Source organism: Ambystoma mexicanum, chromosome 5q, assembly GCF_040938575.1.
Source record: "Ambystoma mexicanum isolate Mex_15411 chromosome 5q, UKY_AmexF1_1, whole genome shotgun sequence".
Classification (NCBI taxonomy): domain Eukaryota; kingdom Metazoa; phylum Chordata; class Amphibia; order Caudata; family Ambystomatidae; genus Ambystoma; species Ambystoma mexicanum.
In genome coordinates, this window is record NC_090933.1 from 727329011 (window position 1) to 727352736 (window position 23726).

Below are 23726 nucleotides of genomic sequence, written 5' to 3' on the forward strand. Positions count from 1 at the left end.
TAGTTGTAGCATGTAATGTATTTTTTTGAAGATTCTGATTAATGCAGTTTGGTAGATGTTGAAGTACAGTAGTGATAGTGAGGAATTGTCCGTTGTAGCATGTAATATTGTATTTTTTGAAGATTCTGATTAGTGCAGTTTGGTAGATGTTGAAGTACAGTGGTGATAGTGAGGAAGGGTCTCTGTTATGCCTATGTCTTCTAGTATTTTGGTTAGGGTGTCATGGCTAACTGTGTCAAAGGCTGCAGAGAGGTCGAGCAGAATCAGGGCTGTGGTTTTTGTTGTAGTCGCGTTTGTTTTTGGGTCGTCCCAGATGGACAACACTGCTGTTTCTGTTCCACTTGCAGGTCTGAAGCTCACTTGTGCTGGGTCCAACAGGCAGTGTTTTTCTACGTGTTCTTGGGTTAATTTGTAGACGTAGGTTTCCAGGAGTTTTGCTGTGTAGGGATTGTTTGAGATCGGCCTGTAGTTGGAGAGGTCTTCTACGTCACCACTTGTGTTTTTTAAGAGTGGTTTGATGTATGTTGATTTGAATGTTTTGGGTACGGTTCCTGTTGCTAGCGAAAGGTTTAGCAGGTTTCTGTAATATTCTAACGGTGTTCCTTGTGCGAGGATTGATTTGTAGATGTCAGGCGGGCATGGATCCATGGGTGAACCTGATATCTTGCTGTGTTTTACCAGCAAGACGAAAGCCTCTGCCGATATTTCAGGAAAGTTTTGGATTTTGTGTTGTGGTTCTGTGTTAGGTTCGGTTTGTTGGATGTTATGGTTAGTTGGTCTGTTTTGTATGATTTGTCAGATGTCGTTGATTTTGTTCTTGAAGTGGTCTGCCAGATTGTTGCAAAGTTTCTCAGAGGGGGTTGGGGTGTTGTTGCAGCCTGCAGGGTTTCTTATTTCTTTGATGAGGTTGAACATTTCTTTTTGTGAGTTTGTCGCATTGGTGATTCTGTCATCATAATGCCTTCTCTTCGCTTTTTGTATTTCCTTCTTGTATGCTCGGATTGGTTTCTGGAACCGTTTTTTCTTCTCTGGGCTGTATTCTTGCCTCCATTCCAGCTCCATTTTCTTGTTGTCCTTTTTCATGGAGCTTAGCAGTGGTGTGAACCATTTTGCCATTGGTCTTTTTTTGATGGGGTGAATGGTTTTTCCGGAGCGATCTTTTCGATTGTATCAGTGATCCATTTGTGTAGCAGCTCTGCTTTTCCGTTTAGGTCAGCCAGCTCTAGTTCAGTAATTGAGGGTTTGGTCGTCTCCAGTTTGGTCGTCTGTCAATTTAAAGCCACTTACGAGCATATCTTTTTTTAATGAGTGTGTGAATGCTATTTTAATTTGTTGAACTGCTGCTGCTACAACTTACTGTAATTGTTACGGCCGTGCTTAGTGCAACTTGACTCCTTGGAGTTCTACTGTGGATGCGGATCTCACGTGCAGTCCTCTTTCTCTGACTGGTGAGGGCGCGGGCTTAGCCTCCCTTCCCTCCACGCTTTGCCATTTATGTGCCACGCATACCGCCAGTGCAGTGGGCGGGTGCAGCGGGCATGCCGTCAGCGCACCAAAGGCGTGCTTAAGGCGCGCTTAAGGTGAGCCCATCTGTGTCCGTCCGTGTGCGGAGGGAGCAGGAGGGACAGCACTCTCTGGGAACATCTGACACCGTGGGATGGACTAAACGCAGTGTACTGCTATCCCACCCTCCAGCTACCACAAACGGGCCACCAGGCTTCAAGTTAGCCCCTATTAGTAGGAAAGCAATGCCTGCAGCCACGCTGCAGTGTGCTTTACTTAATACACGATCCCTAGTTGCTCACCACATGGACTGTTATGACCTTTTGTCCTCTCAGGGGCTTGACATTCTGCTTCTTACTGAAACATGGCTTAAAGAGACATCTGGCCCGGTGTTGGTTCAAACTCTCCCTGAAAACTATTTGCTAGTACATGAAGATTGTGTATCCCTCCACGGGGGTGGGGTGTAGCTTTAATTTATAAGACCAACTATAAAGGTATTAGTATGGTCCCTAAACACTCCCTTAAAATGGAATGCTTTCTGACCCGCACCTCAATTTCTCCAACCTCCACCCTTAAAGTCCTGTTGGTCTATCGACCTCCTGTTGCTGACATGGCATTTTGCACTGAATTCCCAGCATTTTCAGCAGAATTGCAAGTGAAATACCCTGATTTGATTATCATGGGAGATTTTAATCTACCGATTAACTCCACCACTACTAAATTGGTTGCCAACCTTACCCTATTAATGGCTGATTTAGGCCTCTGTCAAGGGGTTCTCACCCCTACTCACAGAGGGGGCGGTATTCTAGATTTTATCTTTACTCCCTTTGCGGATATTGGTATACCTATCCCTCTTATATGGACAGATCACTCCCTGGTTCCTTTCTCTATTCCCTTTGAAGCCCTTTTTTCTGCTACGTTGAAAGCTCCAATTTGTAGACGTAGCTGGAAAGGGGTTCCCAAACCTTAATTGATTGATCTGCTACAATCATATTGTAATTCTGTAGAAAAGTGCTCTCTTACCACACTTAAAGATGCCTTCATCATGACGGCTGACGCATTGGCACCTTACAAACTGTGTAAACAACGCAGTCGCCCTCCAGAACCCTGGTTCTCTCAAAAACTCAGGGACAGCAAACTCTGCTATAAGCAGACTGAGAGGAAATGGCGCCATAGTTACTCCGCCAACTCTAAAACTCTTTACCGGAGTGCTCTTGCTGCCTACCACACAGATGTGGTAAATGCAAAAAAAGCCTATTTTGCTCAGACGGTGGATAGAGCCATTAATAAACCAAAGGTGCTATTCAACCTAGTCCAATCTCTCTCCATGCCTAAAATAGGACAAGATGCAGTTCCGCCCTCTCAAGAGCTCTTTGACTCCATCTCTACTTTCTTCCTTTCTACAATTACCATCATCCGGGATAACATTGCCACTGAAGCTGCAGCAATTAAAGCCGCCCCAGTGCCGGTGAAACCCCCCCTACTGGAGGATCATGGTCTTCCTTTCCTCTTTTTTCCAACACAGAAGTTCTATCCACTATAAAAAAAACTTAAATCTGCTTCACCTATAGATGCCATACCTCTTGCCCTTTTGCAGGAGACATCTGCTGATCTGATTAATCATATAACCTCGGCAGTTAAAATCTCCTTCTCCACTGGAATCATTCTGGGTTCGCTCAAGCATGCGTTAGGGATCCCTTTGCTCAAAAAGCCCTCTTTGGATCCTGAAGTGATGGCCAACTACCACCCTATCTCACTTCTTCCCTTCCTAATGAAGGTTTTAGAAGCCCGGGTATCTCCCCTGCTGTCTACGTTCCTGGAATCTTCTAAGTTTCTTGACTCATTTCAATCTGGTTTCCGGCCGGGCAGAGGCACTGAATCTGTTCTTAATTCAGTGATGGATGATCTTCTGCACCTGGTTGATCAGGGTGGTGTTGGAGCAGTCCTGCTATTAGATCTGTCGGCTGCATTCGACACCGTCAATCACTCTCTCCTTATTTCCTGGCTTATGGAGGCCGGTATTTCTGGCCAAGCCCTTGATTGGTTTAGAGCTTTTCTTACCGATCGTTCTCAGTCAGTTTCTCTACCCCCTTTCTGTTTGACGCCTGCCCCCCTTTGTTGTGGGGTCCCTCAGGGCTCGGCACTGTCCCCCATTCTATTCAATATCTACATAAGATATCTCCTGCTCCTCATCCAATCACACAGGTTTCGTTTTTACTCATATGCTGACGATACCCAGATTCTGGTCCGTTTGGATCTGACAAAATCTGACACAGCTAGTAGGCTAAAAAAATGCCTGGAGGAACTTGGAACTTGGATGACATTCAATTGGCTTAAGCTGAATGGTAGCAAAACCGAGGTCCTGGTTGTGGGGACCTCTACTCCTCAGTTGTACTGGACACCCGATTTCTGGCCATCATCATTGGGTCCTCTCCCCATACCTGTTTTATCAGTCCGGAACCTGGGAGTGTGTTTTTCTGCTACTCTGACTATGGATGAGCAGGTTAGCGCGGTTTGCAAATCTGGCCACTTCAAACTCCGGGTTCTTTGGAAGGTTCTTCCGTTTATTCCTGTAGCCAGCCAGGCAACGGTGGTGGGAGCCTTGGTTCTCAGTGTACTGGATTACTGTAATTCACTTTATCTGGCTCACCAGGCTACCTCTAGTAATTACGTCTGCAGCTACTTCAAAATGCTGCTACGAGATCCATCATTCGCCCGCCTTTTGGAGCCCATATGACTCCCTTGCTGATACAACTACACTGGCTCCCTGTCACCCAGCGGATTTTGTTTAAATCCATGTGTATCGTCCATCGGGCCTTCTATGGTGTGGGAGCGGAATATCTGGAAGTTAAGTTCACCCCCTATCTTCCTGCAAGCACTTTACCCTCTCAAATTACCCGGCAGCTGGCTGTATCTCGCTTTAAGCTGGCTCGCAAGGGAGGTTGCGCCTTTTCGGTGGCCGCCGATCAAGCCTGGAATACTTTACCCCCCTCCTTCTGTGATACTACTGATCTCCTTGTTTTCTGCCAGAAACTAAAAACTCTGCTTCTCTAAACTACTTCCTGGTAGCATGTCTTTTCCTCCTCAGCGCCAAGATGCCCCCGGGCGAACGTGCACTTACGCAAATTTCTATAACATAACATAACAGTTGTTCGAAGAGGTTGCTTGTTTTGACAGATTTCCAGTTTCTTTTTGTGGTGGTTGCGGGTTTGGGGCCTGGATGCAGAGTGGGGTTGGCAGTCTGATGATGAAAGGGATGATGAGATGGTCACTGAAGAGTTTTTGTATCAGTGGTGCCGTGGTGATGAGTTTTTCCTGGGCGAAGATTGCATCAGGGTGTGTCCTGCCAAGTGTGTTGCTCCTTTGACCAGCTGTTGTAGTTTCATGGTTGTCAGTTGTCCGGTCAGTGCGTTTTGGGAGTTGGTGTGCTTGCTTCAAACCAGATGTTGATATCCCCCAGGATAATTAGATGTTCATGCTTGATGGCTATGTTGGTGATGGATTCTATTAAGTTATCGACGAAGGTTGCATCATATGACGGTGGTCTGTACACCAGGATGAATGTGACGTTGGTTTTTGGGTTCGCTGATAGGTGTATGAGCATGGTTTCGCAGTTGATGATGTTGAGAGGGTCATCCATTTTTATTTTTAGGTGTCCTTTGAATGCTATTGCGAGACCTCCTCCTTTTTTATGTTTCCTGTTTATTTGAAGGCATTTGAAGTTGGCATGGAGGCAGCTTTGAAGTGTGATTTTGTAGTTGTCGTCCAGCCATGTTTCTGTGATGAATAGAATGTCAATGCCATTGTCATTGAGGAGGTCAAATATCTCTGTTGAATGTTTTGACATTGATCTTGCATTTAATAGATTGCATATAGATCGTCTCGGGAGGATATCTCAGCGTCAACGTGTTCGCCTTGGAAGCAAGACGACACAAAGCAACACAGGTTCGATCCCCGGGTCCGCGCTTGGAAGCCTCTGCGAATTTAAGCGAGTTATAAATACGCAACTAAGACAAAAAAAACAACAATTATGCATCTAAAAAAGAAACAATTCCTGTAACAGCGCCTCGATGCCCGCGGGCTGTGTGAGCGCTTTAAAAATGCAAATAAATAAAAATAAATGAGCAGTGGAGTTTAGAGGTGTGGTTTGGTTTGGTCTTTATTGTTGAGCTCATCTTCTGATCGGTATTGGGTTTTCCTTTAAGGTTGATTTCTGTTTGAGGTGTTGGTATAAGTGTGTCTGGGTCTTAGAAGAGTTATCCGAGGTTCTGTCTTAGGTTTTTGTTTTCCTCAGATTCTTCTTCCAAAAATTGTGGGCGTTGAGTGGAAGTTACTCTTGATTTGTTGATGTAGGGTGTTATTGCATTGATTATGTTTTTGTTATTTCTAGCGTTGTCTGATCTTCTACTGCGTGGTTGTGTTTGGTTGTCTGCTGTTGCTGATTTTCGCGTTCGGTTGGTTTGTTCTGGTGATTGGTTGTTTGCGAGTTTGGAGTTAAGTAGAGGGATTTTTATCTTCTCTCAGCGTTGGTTTGAGTGTAGTTCCTGTGATTCAGAGTGTTTCCTGCAGTTGTGCGTCTTTGTTGCTGCTCTGGTATGATTTTTCTTTCTGCTCTTTTTCTTCCACTTGGTACTGGTCGTTTGTGTAGCATTTTGGGTCGAGGGTTGTTGTGTTTGTTTGCTTTGGTCTGGCGGTCTTGTGGTGTAGTACTAGGTGAGGGGGATTGTTCGCTATGAGTTTGGGTTCTGTCTGTTGGTAGTCGGCAGCTGGTATTGCCGGCTTGTTTAGTTGGTGTTTTGAGTGAGGTAGGGGCGTTTAGTTAGAATTGTATCATTGCGTTAACATTGGCTTCCCCTAATATGTGTCTCCCTGGATGAGGTTCACTGTGGTGAGCCCACTATGTGGGGTTGGGAGGGTAGCTAGTTGCTATACAAGTGAGCTAATGATTTCAATGCTAACAGCTAAACTTGAGAGCCTCGCACTCTGGGAGAAAAGGCCACGCCCAGTCGGTGGAAATATTACAATCCTAAGGACAGGTGATGAATTACAATTCTAAACACAGGTGAAAGAGTACAGTTCTCAACACAGCTAGATTTGAGAGTCCTGTATAGTGGGAGAGAGGCCCATGCCTAACAGGCGAAAGAGTAAAATTCTAAGCACAGCTAGATTTGAGAGTCCTGTATAGTGGGAGAGTGGCCTATGCCTAACAGTTGAAAGAATACAATTTTAAACACAGCTAGATTTGAGAGTCCTGTATAGTGGGAAGGAGGTCTAAGACTAGCAGGTGAAATAGTACAATTCTAAACACAGCTAGATTTGAGAGTCCTATATAGTCGGAGAGAGGCCTATGCCTAAGAGGTGAAAGAATACAATTCTAAACACAGCTAGATTTGAGAGTCCTGTATAGTGGGAGAGAGGCCTATGCCTAAGAGGTGAAAGAGTACAATTCTAAACAGAGCTAGATTTGGGAGTCCTGTATAGTGGGAGAGAGGCCTATGCCTAACAGGTGAAAGAGTACAATTCATTAGGCACACACATCTATCCAACAGATGAAAATTACAGATGAATTACGATTCGATATAAAGATTACACTAATCACAGTGGTATCAACAGAGCTTCACATGAGAGAAATGAGGGGAGGAGTTCATGGTACAGGAGTAGTCCTTGATGGAGCAGGGGACGAGCTCCACCCGGGCGCACTGTCACTTTGGCTGTTGAGGTACGTATTAAATTCAACCCAGATGTTTTTGGGGCGTGAGTGGCTGGGGAGCATAGTCAGGTATTCCTCTTCGCAGTTTCGTGACCAGGTGAGCAAGCGTAGCCAATTCTGGAAGACCGTAGGGGAGGAGCTCCTCCAACCCTGGAGTATACATTTTTTGGCTACCATACAGCCTATGTTCAAAAACTTAGCCAAGCTCCCGGTGCAGACCCCCCCCCCCGAAACCCCAAACAAGACCGCTAAAGGATCAGGGTCAATCACTGTGTCAGTTATTGCAGCAAGTGTTTCTAAGATGCGCTTCCAAAATTCTGACAATCTATTGCAAATGGTCAGCTTTTTCCACCCCGCAACGGGGGCAAGAGTGCACAGTGGCATGAGTGAACCTCGAGGTTCGATGTGGAGTATAGTATAGCCTGTTTAGAAGCTTGTATTGCATGGCACGATACCGAAAATTTAGGGAGACTTTTTGGGTGTGAAGACACATTCTACCCCAAATCTCGTCGGAGATCTCCAGGCCCAATTCGTCTGCCCATTCATTACGTGCCCTGAGAGTTTGATTCGGGGTAGTGTCCTGCAGGATCTTATACAGCGAGGATACTACGCCGCGGGCGCCACCAGAATTAGCAATGTATGCAATCGCCGGATCATCAGGGGGCTCGTCTGGGAATGAGGGCCACATGGCACGAAACGCGGCCCGGAGTCTTTAGTATTGAAGAGTTTCTACCGCGGATCCAGTGTGCCCCTGTTTCCATGTCTGGGGGTCAATGAACCTGCCCTCAGGGTAGAAGTCAGATAGTGCCTGATACCCCAGTGAACTCCAGTGTCGGACCAAGGCAGTGTCATGTGTGGGTTCCAGCCCGGGGAAGGACCACGCAGGAAGCCATTTGCAATATGGGGAGGACTCAGGTGTCGGATAGAGCAGGCGTCTCCAGGCTTTGCGGGTCACGTTGACTGGATCAATAGGAGAGTCAGGTGTATAATGTTGGTGCAGAATAAGGGACATTGTGTTGACACCAGCGGCTGCTAGTCGCTCCAGCTTGACATGTGGGCGCACCAGAGAGCCTGGGTACCAATGAGTGGCGTGTTGGGCTTGGCCCGCAGTCCAATAAAGGGTCAGATCAGGAGCCGTGAGACCCCCTCGTTTGTATGGAAGTGCCATGTCAGTCCACGTCTTGCGAACCGCACCGGAGTGCCATAGGAACTGTGCACAGAGCGAGTGTAGTTTGGTGAAGTAGGGCTTCCCGGGCCATACGGGTACGTTGGTGAAAACATAAAGGAGCTTGGGGAGCAGAATCATTTTAATAAGGGAGTGTCGACCAGCTATGGATAACGGAAGAACGTGCCACCGCAACAGCTTAGTCTCATCAGTTTGTGCTACTGCAGAGTAATTGTCGGCCAGTAGAGCAGGTTTAGTCAGGGATATTTGAACGCCCAAGTATCTGATACCATCCGGGGACCAACGGAGGGGGAATTCAGTGGCGGGTTGTTGCGTCGATTTAGTAAGTGGGAAGATCTCGGACTTTGAATAGTTAATTGTGAAGCCGGAGTGGGCCCCGATACGGGTGATGTCTCTCAATATGGGGTCAAGATGGGTTGTGGGATCTCTAATGTATAGTAGAACATCGTCCGCGTACAGGGAGATAATTTCAGGGTTATCTTTCAGTCTTATCCCCTTACGAGCGTGGCGTGCACGGACATAGTCTGCCATCGGCTCTATCGCTAGGGCAAATAGGATCGGTGAGAAGGGGCATCCCTGACGGGTGCCCCTAAAGAGTGTGAAGGGATCAGAGGTTAGGGAGTTAACCCTTACTCGCGCCACAGGGGAGGTGTACAGTAATTTGATGAACCCGATCATGTTCGGGCCAACACCCATTGTCCCCAGTACCAGCCACATGTAACGCCAGGAGACCATATCGAAGGCCTTCTGAGCATCCAGTGTGACTGCCACGGCTTGCATGTCCTGATCTATACGAGACATGACGCTAAATAATCTCCTGATGTTGTGGGAGGTAGCCCTCCCAGGAACGAAGCCTGCCTGGTCTTCGTGAACTAAGTGTGTCATGATGGGCAGGAATCGATTTGCTATAACTTTAGCAAAGACTTTTGTGTCAAGGTTCATGAGGGAGAGAGGTCTATAAGATCCACATTCATCTTCGGGCTTACCATGTTTGAGCAGGACCGTGATAACAGCTTCCCGCATGGAGGGGGGGGGAATAGAGACACGTAGTGATTTGATCCAGGCCTCGAGCAGCTTAGGGGCTAGTATGGCGATATGCTCTTGATAGAATTCGGCAGTAAGTCCTGCTGGACCCGGTGCCTTACCTTTGGGCAAATCCGAAATAGCGGTCACTATTTCGTCCAGAGTAATTGGGGAGTCTAGCTGATCTCGGGTAGAAGGGGAGATTTCTGTAGTGGGGATCTGGTCAAGAAGGTCGCGAGTGTGTTGGTCGGTGTGCTCAGTAGGCTGGGTATAGAGGGAGCTGTAAAATTCGGTGAAAACATCTAAGATTTGTTGGTCAGTCCACAGTGTGTTGCCCTGTTTATCTTTGATGGAGGTAATCTGAGTCTGGCCTGACTCTCTCCTCATGAGTGTAGCTAACGTTCTCCCCGGTCTGTCCCCCTCGCCATATTTCCTGGTGGCCTGTGGGCGGCTGAAGTATTGGACCTCGTTGGTGGCAAGTGCATTGTATGTATGGAGCTCCTTGCTGATTTGAGCGAGGATAGTGGGATCCGCCCCTGTGGAGCATCGCAGTTCCAATTGCTTCAGTTTTGTTTCGGAGCGACCAAGGGCGGCTCTGATTGACTTCAATACCCCCGCCTTCCGAGAGATAGACATACCCCGAATATATAGTTTGAAGGCGTCCCACCTTCACCGTGGCTCTCGCAAATTTGTCCATGGCGCCAGTCTTATTAGTATTCCTGGATCTATTCAGAGTGCAGTGTATAGCCTTTATGAGTGGTATGCCCAGAGAGGTTGCGTGTCACAGGAATCAAGATGAGGGCTTTCTTGGTAAAGGTATTGCTACACAGTTCAGAGTTAGCAGGCAGGAGCTGTGAATGCCTGGAGCCAGGAGTCAGGGGGTCAACGCCCAGGGATGCGAACGAGGGACCGCTGAGGGGGTCCACCCCAATGACCACACAAAGGTCAGGAGTGGTGATCAGTGCATAATGAGCCAAGCCCAAGGGAACCCAGGACCACAAGAGAGAGCAGCCACCGTGAGGGAGCGGGGGGGGGACAGTAAGGCCAGAGAAAAAGCAGGCAGTCCCGCACACATCATCCCCCCCCGCTCCTCACCTGTAGCCCGGCCAGCGTCCAGCATCCGAGCCGCGGATCCCCAGCAGGCCCGTGTGGGCCCCACAGGATGTACACCCGTGGCAGGCAAGCCCAGAGGGGAGCGCAAGATCCGAACCGCCGGCCACAGCGGGAGTCCCTCCAAGCGGGGCACAGCAAGGTGACAGGAGCCGCCCAGGAGCGCTGGACAGCGCCGCCGGCCACAGGTCTTCGGGAGGATCAGAGGTGGATGGGGGACAAGCGGGGCGTCGCACACCAACGACACAACCAGACTGCAGATGTGGTGACTGGGGCGAAGGTATTGTGTGTCGCTGATGTTGCAGAGCCCCAGAGTCACAGGGATCAGCTGCTGCCAGGAGATGGTGGGCAGAAGGCAGGCCAGTGGGGGCCCGCGTGCAGCCGTCCCCCCAGCTCCTCACCTGGAGCGGGGCCCGCAATGCAGGCCGCGAGCAGCCGGATCTTCAGGCGGCTCACGGGAGCCACCCGCTGCGAGCATGCAGCGCACCCCGGGCCGCGAGAGGGACCGCACGGCTCAGAGAGGCAAGGTACACGCCGCCCCAACAGCAGTACGCGGATGCGGGACAATTAGGGTCTCCTCACGGCACCAGGCCCAGCCGGAGGAAAGGCCAGCCGTGTTGCAGCCGGGCAGCCCCAGCAGAAGCGAGAGGGCAAGGGCCAGTGCAGGCCAGGACAGTCAGCAGCTCCGGGATCCAAACACTGGCTTTGTGCAGATCGAGAGGCACAATAAGCGTATTCTACGCGGCGCTGGTCCCCGGGCGGTCAGGCCATGCAGTCGCAACAGATTGCACGAACATGCGGCTGCCACAAGCCTCGATGGCGAGGGGGCCCAGGCAGGATCACGCGCCGCTCGGGGCCGCCGCGCGACTCCACAGCCTTGAGGGCTGGCTCAGCACAGGGGCCGGCCAGACAAGCAGTTCCTCGGCCTCCGAGGTTCGATTTGTGCCCAAATTTCGCTGACATGTAGCCCCAGATATCAGCTAGGCAGGGGGGCAGGAATGAAGACGTGCAAGCATAGCGGACCGCAGATGTATTCAGATCAAAAGTGCCGTGCTCGGAGCTAAAGAGCTAGGCAGCCATCTTGACGGCTGCTCAACAGCGCCCCCCAGAGTACAATTCTAAGCACAGGTGAAAGAGTACAAATCTAAACACAGCTAGATTTGGGAGTCCTGTATGGGGGAGGGAGGCCTATATGGTTGCTATACTAGACATTGCTGTGACTAATAGTGTGAAGTTAGAAAGACTGAAGAGGTTTTATTTAATACTGGGGTGTTTTAGGATGGATTTGCTAAGTGGGCTAGGCATCCAGGGTGGAGTTATTGCTCTATCCCTCACCTAGGCCACTCTTACCTTACAGCTCCTTGGTCTTTGCTGGTTGACGGCTGGCCACTGGCTTCCCCTGCGGACACCTGCTGACACTTCTTGGAGCCGCCTCTGTTGGAGCCGCCCTTTGCCTAGGGGCCCTTAGCCATGGGGGCTGCACGGGCCGAGGGCTGCCCTGGGAGGGTCAATTAAGGCTTGGGTAGCAAGGGCTGCAGGCCCAATCAGAGCAGAGGTGGGAGAGGGGCGGCGATGGCCACTTCGGAGGCCTAGGGGCATGTATAAAAATTAAATTAAACCAAATGGGTTCAGAGGGGTAGGCTCACCGTACACCAGCTTCCTTGCTGTAACAGAGGAGCTGGTGTGAGCCTGGGCCGCTAGACCCTACAGACACAGGCTGCAGAGCACGGGAGGGCTGGTTGGAAGGCGGGAGGCGAGGGAAACTAGGAAGAGGGTGTGGGTGGGTGAAGGACAGCAAGGGGTGCTTTGAGGGCCTGGGGGCCAGTTTTTATAATAAAATGTAACCAAGTGGGTTCAGAGGGGCAGGCTCACCTTATGCCAGCTTCCTCGCTGTAACAGAGACATCCCTTTGAGACAACAGCTTCTGCGTTTGTGTCATGACTCAAAGGTGTCTGGTCAATGAGGGGTGGACTCTATGCTCCATCTTATACAGTGACACTTCTGGTGGCCCAAATTATGCAAGGATGTGGAGTGCTATTGTAGTACTAGTTAAACCTGTACTCAAGTCAAGACTCCAAGGATCAAGCTTTTAGGCAAGCTGTTGCAGCCTAGCCTACCCACTCGTCCATGGGATAAGATTGCCACTGATTTTATCATGGATCTTTCTCCATAAGAAGGAAGCATGGTTATCATGGTTACAATTGATGCCTTTTCCAAGATTTTACACCTTGCAAGACTCTTCCTTCTGCTTCAGAAATGAGTAAGCAGTTTTTTCAGGACATTTTTAGCCTTTATCTTCTTCCTAGCACAATAATTTTGGATCGGGTATCGCAATATACCTCTACGTTTTGGAAGGCTCTCTGCAAGAATCTGGGTATATACAAATGTTTATTCTCAGGTTTTCATCCCGAAACGAATGGTCTCACAGAAAGGACTAATCAAACCCTGGAGCAATATTGGCGATGTTACGTTTTGGTCACACAAGACAACTGTGTTTCCCTTCTTTCATCTGCAGAGTTTTCATAAAATAATTCCTTGCACTCATCCATCAAAACGACTCAGTTTTATTACTATTACTGGTTACATCCTACCTGGATCCCGGCCTTACCGAAACAAAGCACTTTGGATGCCGCAGTAGAGGCATCTGTGAAGGAATTACACTGAATACAGATGCAGTCCATTCAATCTCTGAAAACTGCTAGAGCTGAAGACAAGACATTTGCGGACTTTCACAGATCACAGACACCTCAATATGAAGTCGGGGCATGGTCTGTTTGTCTTCCCAGTTCTTACTCAAGAGATTTGCTTTGGGTAAATTCTCACCCAAGTATTATGGATCATTCAAAATAATCAAGATAATCAATCCTGTTGCTTTCTGTCTACAGCTCCCTGGGACATGGAAAAGGATACATCGCACATTCCACTCTTCCTTACTAAAGACGTATCGGGTGCCTTCAACTCAGCACATAATCCAGAAGTTCCCTCCTCCTCTCTTCCAAGACCATTAACCTGAATACAAAGTGGCTCACATATGTGACTCGCATTATTACCAAGGAGGTTTACAATATCGTGTGGATTGGAAGGAATACAGACATGCAGATCACACTTAGGAATCAGCCCGACATATCCATGCCCCTTGTCTGATCCGTAGATTTCATAATACTCACCTTTGGAAACCCAGAGGCTTGATGTCAGGGTTCGTGCTCGAGGTCGCTCTGGGACAGGTGCAGAAGGGCTAGACTTCATTTGCCAACCACGAAGAATGCCCTCTGTCTACCAGCCATTTGCCAACCACAAGATGGCCCACACGTGAGTCAAGCAGTTCACGCTCACGGAAAGTTCAGTGGGCAGAGCAAGTTCATAAGCACAACAAAGCACCAAAGATTCCGGTAAGCAGTGTGTCACAACTTCTCTGTTGCCAGGATGCTGTTGTTTTCTTGAAATTCTGTGCACTTCTCTCAGCTTTTAATTCATCTAGCCATCAGCATAGTTCTGCTGTGCTGCCTTCTTTTGGTCTACTGTTCTCGATACTCCTATCCTCGTTTCTGGACTATTCCATCCTCTACTACACGCCTTGGCTGCTCTGATAGTAACTAGTTGGCTTTTCATCCTTCTACATCCCTGCTTGTCTACTGGAATCAACTAGCCTGCATCTTCAAGGTTGTTCCCTTCATTTGAAGGGTTTTTTCCTGCCTTTGGGGCAGCCTTAGCACTCGAATTTCTCAGGGATCTCGGGCTTCTGGAGAGCACCAACCTTTCCTCCTCGACTGGCACTTGTCCTGCAAGACTCAGGTAAGGCGTTCGCCTGAAACTAGGACTGATGGCAGTTGTAGTCCAAAACATCTGGAGAGCCAAAGGTTACAGACCCCAGGACAGACTTCCTTTTAGTTGCTGCACCCGCACAGTGCCCCAGGTACTGAAAGGACTCTGGGCACTCTTTTTATGGGAGTCGTGAGACCCATCTCTTGTCCATTTCTTGTTTTTACTTTTGCAGGTGGAGCTTGTCTCACAGTTTTAGCATTGCAGGTCCAGCACACCAGCACCAGGCAGCCAGTATCCTTTTCACACGGCATAACACAAACACAAGAGGGTACACGAGTAGAGGCACCTACCGCTACTGCCCCACAGGGGGTAAACATGTAAAACCCATTGCGCTAGACTGACGCTGGTCTAATCGTTCTCTGGGAATGCCTATCTCCCAAAATGCAACTCCAGGTCCCAAAACCTCAGCACTAGTTCAAAATCTATTTCCTAGTAAGAAAGAAAGATAGAAAGACAGAACAAAAGAAAAAAAGAAGGAAAGAAGCAACAAGTTAGTGATTAAGGCCTTTTATTCTGAAATCATTACAATAACTACATGCTATCAAATATAGGTCTTGGGAATTGTCCAGAAAGAGCTTCAAAATAATGTTCCCAAATCACTGAAGGACAAAGCACTTGCGTATGTAGACGCCATACAAGATGCTGCCTGAGGACAGAAAGAACAAACATTTTCAGTGCTGATGATTTGTTCCACCTGGTTTAAAAGGAAATAGATGGCCCCTCTGCTTCTTGGGAGGCAGATGGACAAGCAGCTTGCTAGATTTGCATCCTCACTAAAGCAAATTCATGGTTGTTGTGAATATGACACAAGTGGTAATTTAAACCAAGTGCACCTGCAGGCCGCGGGAGAAGATCATGCAAAGCGCTATGGCATTGAGGCATGGTACTTAGTGAGAGCAATATTTCTATTTGTGAATCCGGCAAGAGAACAACAGAGTGCGGGACTAAACATGGTGCCTGTGTTAAATATATGCTCAATGGCTATCATATCAGTCGAGGGCATGATTGGAATACTCGCCAGTGCATGCATTGTGCCCTTGAATCTCTTGGACTACATTAAAGGCAGACGCTTGACCACTTGTGATCTCATTTTAGTGGCTACAGGGATGTCATACTCTTGTTTTCAATGTGTGATCTTTGGAGAAGCGCTACTTTCTCTGATATGTTGGGATGTCAAAGAATTGAAAAGTATCTACCTAATTCTGGCTCAGCTTGAAATGTGGACTGGCATGTGCTGTTTATGGTTCAACACCTGTCTATGTGTCTTCTACTGCATGAAGATTGTTGACGTCAACCATTGTCCCTTCATCTGGCTGAAGCGGAGGATCTCTAGAGTGATGCCGTGTCTGTTAATGGCGTCAGTGCTAGGTACCCTGGCCCTCAGTATTCCCACCTATTGGAACCTATACCGGGATTTCCCTCAGAATGTCACTAATTCCAGAGTTGGCTCTACTCTCACAAGTGGTGCTGTTCTTTTGCCACTGTTGTATACAGCTGTCAGTAGCACTCTTGGATACTTACTGTCTCTTTTGTTCGCCACCACTTCCATCACACTCATCCTCACATCCCTCTACAGACATACCCAGCGTATGAAAGAAAATGCGTCAGGATTTAGCCGACCCCAATTGGAAGTCCATTTTGGGGCAGCGAGAACAGTAGGGTCGCTCCTTCTTATCTTTTTCTTAGCAGTGCTGATAAGGATTTTAAGAAAGTTCTCACGTTTCCCTGCTCTTGGGTTAATCCTTAAAATATGCATTCATCTTGGTCCGGCTGCAGGATCCATCACCTTGATCCTCGGAAACACCAAATTGAAGCGCGCACTCTGGAAAACATTCCATCCCGGGAGGACGTGAAGAAATCACCCCTTGGGAACATTTGGGAGAGCAAGAGTGTCTTTCTCCCACAAGAATTTCTCAAAGTCTCATAAAGAGCACATTCCCTTTGAAGCTGTCATATATTCGCTCACCTATTTCTGGTGAGTAGCTCTGCAGAAAAAGAGATTGACGATTTTGAATGTTCAATTAAGATATCTTGCAATTTTGTAGCATTTAGGATTCAGAATTTGTAGCAGAATTCTCAAATTAAAAATTATTCTTCATATATTTGTACTGTGTTATTTGCTGAATTATTTCCTATTTTAATATCTTTAAATTATATGTGAGGAATTTAATTGAGGTATAAATACACAGTGCCATCGTAATCAAGTTTGACATGTTCCGGCACTATAAGAAGCACTAAGGAACCTAAACCAAAGCATTTTCCCACAAGCAAGTGGAGGGATGGACCGTGAAGACCAAAGTGGTAATATTTTGGAGATAACAGGGACGCCCTATTGATAAAGGAGACTCTGAGATGCTGACTTGTGCAGGGTGGTGTGTAAATGGAGTTGGGTGCATTCTTAGTAGTAATCTGAATCTCATGCATGCTTTAATTTTTGTCCCCAAAGGTATGGGTAGCGAATGTAAGCTCTCAAATAATGCCAGTAATGGGTCCTCAAAGTTTCTTGATCCATTTTGTCTGTCCTCAATAGTCTTGTCTAGGGGGCTTGGGACACCACTCTAACAGTGCACTGCCATTTGTACTGATCTGTTACCAAAACAGATTCAGTCCACCATCTAACCTTTAACCTTTTTAGAAAATAGCCATATTGACCTAGTTGCACAATAGCACCAATTTTGCAGTGTGTCCCTTTCAAATAGACCAGTCTTCTTCTCTGCAGCGGATGAAGTGATCCAGCAAAGAGAACCGGTTCACGGATCCTGACTTATTGATGGGGGAGGGCAAGAGTACAGGTGGGATAGCGAGAGGGGATTCAGGTAGCTTGGGCTTTCTACTCAACTTGAGTTTCAAGTAACTGGCCACTGAAAATACAAGATGGACCCCACTGGCAAGCCCTGCTGAACAAAAAAGAAAACCCTGCTTGCCAAGGGCCTGGGGCCAAGGGGCGACATCTGCCTGACTTCCTCTCATACCCCCAGTACAGGGCCTCCCCCCGGGTGACTCATCAACTTCACAGGCCCTGCTCACCTCCCAAGTCTTTGTGAGAAGGATGCTGGTGAACAGACATGCTGAGCACGGCCTAAAATTTCGCCCTCGCAAATATAATTTTAACACATCTTAATGCTGTTTGCGGCACATTTAAATGGGAAGCTCTTCAGTTGCATAGCAGGAGGCACACCAATATGCAAGGAATGGATCATTATCTTTGACACGCCCACCAAACAAATGTGACCAAATGCTATAAGAACTCCACTCCATGGGCACATTCACATTCGAAAACCCACCCAATACCAGATATCTATCCAGCTTGACACATGTTGTGTTATGTTATGTTATCCTATAGTGACTTGTACCATGCATCGCTGCATATTTTGTATGGTCTGCAGGCGGTCAGGCCGATCTGAAAAGGAAGGGTGCTGGGTTGGTTAGTAGGGCTTTGAGGGACAAACAAGCACAAGAGAGCTTTGATGTGCTGTTGGTAGCTTCAGTTTGGAAAAACCAGCCACTGTTTGCTGCTATGGTTTTAGTTGACTGTCATTTTGCAATATTTTGTGTGTGGCTGTATGTGGGTGTTTCATATGCCTGTTGGGTGTTGTGGAGAATTGGTAGAGTGCCTTCAGTTTGGGTGCTTTTGTGGTGAAGAACTGGGTTGTACGGTGGGTATGCAAAGTGTTAGTTATTAGCAGAATTAGTCTTTCAAGATAATTACACTGATTTAGACTTGCACAAAATAACTTTTTGATTTTTATGTAGAACTATAAGATTTCCTAATTTCACTCATACTATTATAGAAAAATATGTTAAGATCAGGGAGGAGAGTGTGTTTGTCGCATTCTTGGATTTGGGAAGAGCATTTGACTCTCTAGATAGCGCAATTTTCTGGACGAAACTGAATAGATTAGGGGTACCAGAAGGATTACTCCAGCTGATTCAACTCCTATATGCGGAAACATCCGCCGCTCTTCGGTGTTCTGGCTCAGATGGGTACACTAAGGAATTTGCACCTAATAAAGGGGTAACGCAGGGGTGCCCCCTCGCCCCACTATTATTTATTTTGTTTCTTTTGGGATTTTGACGCTTACAATTCGAAGACAAAAACCAACTCCCAAGTTCTAAATTGGGCCAGGTATGGGGCGCAATTGCATGCTGACGATACAACACTGATTGACTTAACACAGAGTTTACTCCAAGAGTGCCTGCTCCTCGCAACTCGGTTCTTTGAAGAACATGCAAACAATAGTCATAGGCGCCCCTCTGCAAGAACTAATACAGCTAAATGACCTGTTCTTTAGGAAGGTACCAACTCGAAAGTCCGCCGCCACACTTTAGCTCACTGTACCTTTAACAGAAGGGAAATATCCAGTTGCATATCAGTCTTTGTACCGCCCACATGGGCAGTCCAGCACCGAAATGCTATGGCAGTTCTCTTCTGAACAAGTGTACCAACAGCAACCCCAGACACATGTTTCAGCCTTGTTGGGCCTCATCAGTGAGGTGGAGCTGTGCCTCTCTGAGCAAGGGGTCCACATCTGGATGACCCAAGGAAACTTAGAGTGACTAAACCTAAGTCCCTTAAACAATCAAAAAATAGTCATAGGTGCCCCTCTGCGAGAACAAACATGGCTAAATGACCTGTTCTTTGGGAAGGTATCCACTCGAGAGTCCGCAGCCACACTTTAGCTCATTGTACGTTTCACAGAAGGGAAATATCCATTTGCATATCAGTCTTACTTTACTTTAAACATTTATACTGCGCACCTCAGAACCCGGAGGTTTATGGGCACAACTGTAAAAAGAAAAAATAACATAGAATTCATCTTAATGGAAGAAGCAGAGGCCGAGTTGCTGGGAAAAATGGCTACTCAAATTATTTGAATAGATGTTACACTCACGAAGCACTGGTCTCTTTGGTCCAGAAGCCGGCTCTGTGGCTCCATTCGGAGTGGTACCTTCAAGATGGCGGATCGCAGTGCGAGCGGTTCTGCAATCACCGTTCCAGTCCTCTCACGTTCGCCAGAGGTACGGCGTACCGCTCACGTGACTCCTCATAGGACACGGAGACTTCCAGCTCTTCACGTCGCTACTGTTCTAGCGGATGCTCCCTGAGTTAGCAAATAGGCAATTTCAATCCTCAGCAGAAACCTCTTACTTCTGACCATTACTAACCCCTCTTCTCTTAACTATCCAGATTCTCTACTCAGCATTCTTTGCATACACAAACCCCCCGGATTCATCTTGCTTCTCATACTGAAACGCTGCCTTTGAGTTCTCGAGCTACTGTATTCCGGGTAATATTCAAACTCCCGTCCAAGTCCCTTTCTGAACGTTTCTTCGAGTATCTGTAGGATTTTGATTCTACGGGCTTACTCACCTTTACTTCCTTCTGACAGACTTGTGTTCCAGTCGCCCTCTCTGTGTGCCGTATTCTCGGCTTCTCTCCTGGTATTTCCAATCCGGCTGGTTAAGAGGTCAGGGGAATTAGTCTCTTACCTGTTTTCCGTTTCCCTTTCTGTACTTCTGCTATTCATCACTTCACTTCTTATTTCTTCCCTCTCCAGAAGAAGTCTTCCGACACTCAACGCCACGATCGAATTGGCGACATCAGCCTGCGAACCACACTCCAATCTTCGGATCCCGCGCTCGACCAGGGTTTTCTTCCCCAGAGGGTTTCCCTGACTGGCGCGTACCTCTCGCTCTGGGTTTTCCTACCGGGTAAGAGGCTGGCGCGTTGGTCGGGGAGATTCTTGATTTCAACATTTGCTTCCCATTGAACATGTCAGTCTGCTCGGGTAAGACCTCCAAACCTATTTAATCGGGGGTTTCATAAAGATCCATTGAACCTTGTCTAAGGATCCAGTAATCGATAACAGTTAGCAACGCCCGAATAAAGGCTACGGCAGACTGATATTCAATGGAACAGCAAATGCAACAACTTATTGCCGCCATGCAAACAATGTCCCTAGAGATGCAGGCTCTCAAACAGGATAATGCTCAATTACGACAACAGTTTACTCGTGCCTTCTTAGACTCTCCCCCAGTAAGTTTGAATACAGGCAAGTTTGACAGAGATCCACACAAACTTAAGGAGTTTCTTGATAGCTGCACTGTGCAGTTTACCTTTAAGTCCCGCTTCTTCCCCACAGACAAAGATAAGGTTGGCTTTGTGATTTCACATTTGGCCAGACCTGCTTTGGCCTGGGCTACACCTTTAGTGACTTCTAATAATGTGATCTTGGACTCTTATTCTGCCTTCACCAACAGTTTGAAATCAATGTTCAGTAGACAAGAGATCTCAGTGTCCACGCAAGAAAGACTGTTAGATCTTAGACAAGGCAACAAAGACCTGCTGACCTATATCACACTCTTCAAACAGCTTTCCTCTGAGTTAGGATGGCCAGATGATGGGTTGCTCACCTTATTCCGACGAGGACTTTCGGACGAACTAAAGGATGAGGTAGCTAAGGTTCCGCGTCCGGCAAATCTAGCGGATATGATAACACTCATCATGCAAATCGATTACCGCTTACATGAACGTTCTTATGAAAAGAAGAAGACTAGAGGCATACGATCTCAACTCGATTATCCCTCCGTAACAAATAAACCTATAGCTTCTGAAGAACCTATGCAAATAGGAACAGTGAGAGGACCCCTATCGGCAGCAGAGAAAGAGAGAAGAAAGAGTTTGGGGCTATGCATGTATTGTGGAGCCTCATCTCATAAGTTACGAGATTGTCCTTTAGTTCCTCCCCGACGCACTCCAGCTAAGGGGTCGGGAAACTTCAAAGCCCTACCGCAGGGGGAACAATGGTAAGGGTGCAAGATTCTGATTCCCCAAAGAGAATCCCTGTAAATGTGGACTCGGTGGCAACCACTCAAAATATGGTTATTATTTCTGTTACTCTCGTTTTACACTCGCAGATGGTACAGAACATACCTGCTCTGATAGACTGTGGAGCTGCAGGGAATTTCATTGACGATCAATGGGCCAATAAACAAGGAATTAACTGTATACCCAAAGCGATGATCACTCCTATCCAAGGAGTTGACGGACATCCACTAAGTTCCGGTCCTATCCGAGAACAGACAGAACCTGTTGTCTGTCAAATTGCCTCACATAAAGAGACCATAACTTTCGATCTAATTAAGGCAGCCCATTTCCCCATTATATTGGGTCTCCCCTGGTTAAGGAGGCATAACCCCTTTATAAATTGGACAGCAGGTACTCTCTTCCTCGGCTCGGAATACTGTGTCAGCCACTGTTTAGCCAAGGAATCAGTTGGCATCTACATTCCGACTGAAAACTCGATCCCTTCACCAGTATCCTCAATAAACAACTTGGAGATTGTTCCGGAATGCTATTCTAAGTATCAGTCTGTGTTCTCCAATCCCCAGTTCCCTACTCTACCACCTCATAGAAGAGATGACTGTCACATTGAACTTCTTCCTGACAAACCCATCCCGTTTGGGAGAATGTACGTCCTTTCCCAACAAGAAAAGGTAGTCCTTAAAGAATATCTCCAAACCAATTTGAAGAACGGGCTCATTACCGAGTCGGTTTCCCCGGCCGGAGCTTCTCTCTTCTTTATCCCAAAAAAGGAGACAAATGAACTTCAACCTTGTATCGACTACAGGGGTCTTAACAAGATCACGGTGGCAGACAAATATCCTATGCCATTAATCCCAGACATCCTGGAGGCAGTTCGAGGAGCTTCCTTTTATACTAAGTTGGACCTTCGCGGAGCTTACCATCGGATCCGTATTGCCCCTGGAGACGAATGGAAGACAGCATTTCGAACCCCATTTGGGCATTTTGAATATCACGTCATGCCTTTTGGATTGGTGAACGCACCTGCCGTGTTCCAGCGTTTCATGGACCATCTATTCGCGGATATTCTATTCCATTTTGTTATCATCTACTTAGACGACATCTTAGTATACTCCTACTCTCAAGAAGAACACCTGATACATGTAAAAACTGTACTCGAACGACTGCAGTCAAATCAGCTTTACTGTAAAGCATCCAAATGCGAATTCCACCAAAGACAGGTAACCTATCTCGGGTTTGTGATGTCAGCCCAAGGCATTTCCATGGATCCAAAAAAGGTCTCCACTGTGGTTGAATGGCCTATCCCTTCTAACGTTAAAGAGATCCAACGGTTTTTAGGTTTCGCTAATTTTTACAGGAAACTCATCCCTAACTTTTCGGATATCATTCTGTCCCTTACTCGACTGTTAAAGAAGGGAATTCCGTTTGTATGGGATAAATACACCGAATCCGCATTTCAGACTCTTAAATCCTTGTTCACTTCTGCATCCTGTTTGATAACCCCCGACCAGAATAAACAGTTTTTTGTGGAAACTGATGCATCTCATCATGCTCTAGGCACGGTATTACTTCAACAAACCGACCAAGGAGATGAAAGACCAGTTGCATATCTTTCTAAAACCTTCAATGCCTCGGAACAAAACTATTCAGTGCTCGAAAAAGAATTGCTGGCTATAAAAAGGGCGTTTGAAGAGTGGAGACACTTGTTATTTGGTTCACCCTTTCCTGTAGTGGTACGTACAGATCATCAATATCTCAGGGTCCTACAGAATGCACATACAACCAATAGTCGACAAGCACGTTGGGCGTATTTCTTCCTTCCATTCCGGATCGAAGTCACTATACTTCCAGGAAAACAAAACCAGAGGGCGGATGCTCTCTCTCGTAAGGACGCTCCAGTCTCCCAATTTAGCTCAGAACAATTGTTTCCCAAAGCAAGGTTCATCGCTGTCATCACCGACTTCTTAAGTGAATTGAGGACTGCGTCGGTCTCTAACCTAGACACCTGCAAAAAGATAGCCAGTACTTACCATCTTAGCCAGAACAATTCTTTTTTCTTTCACAAATCACAAGTTTTTATCCCTACTTTAGAGCTGCAGCATGAAGTATTACGAATGTGTCACGAATCTCGGGCCGCTGGGCATCGAGGCGTTCAAGGCACTTTAGACCTAGTGCTAAGACATTTTTGGTGGCCAGAAGTCCGCAATGATGTACAGGATTATGTAGTAGCCTGCATCGTTTGTTCCCAATCTAAGAATCCCAGGACCCCACCTTTGGGGCTGCTCACCCGGATGCCAATTCCAGAGAAACCTTGGCAAGTGATCTCTACCGATTTTATAGTAGATCTTCCTCCCTCACACAACAAGACCGCCATAATGGTCACCATAGATTATCTTACCAAATTGGCACATTTTACTCCCTTGAGCAAACTGCCGGGGGCTGGGGAAATGTCTAAGATTTTTCTTTCGGAAATCTTCTCCAGACATGGCTTACCGGACACAGTGGTCTCCGATAGGGGCCCTCAATACACCTCCAAGTTTTGGGAA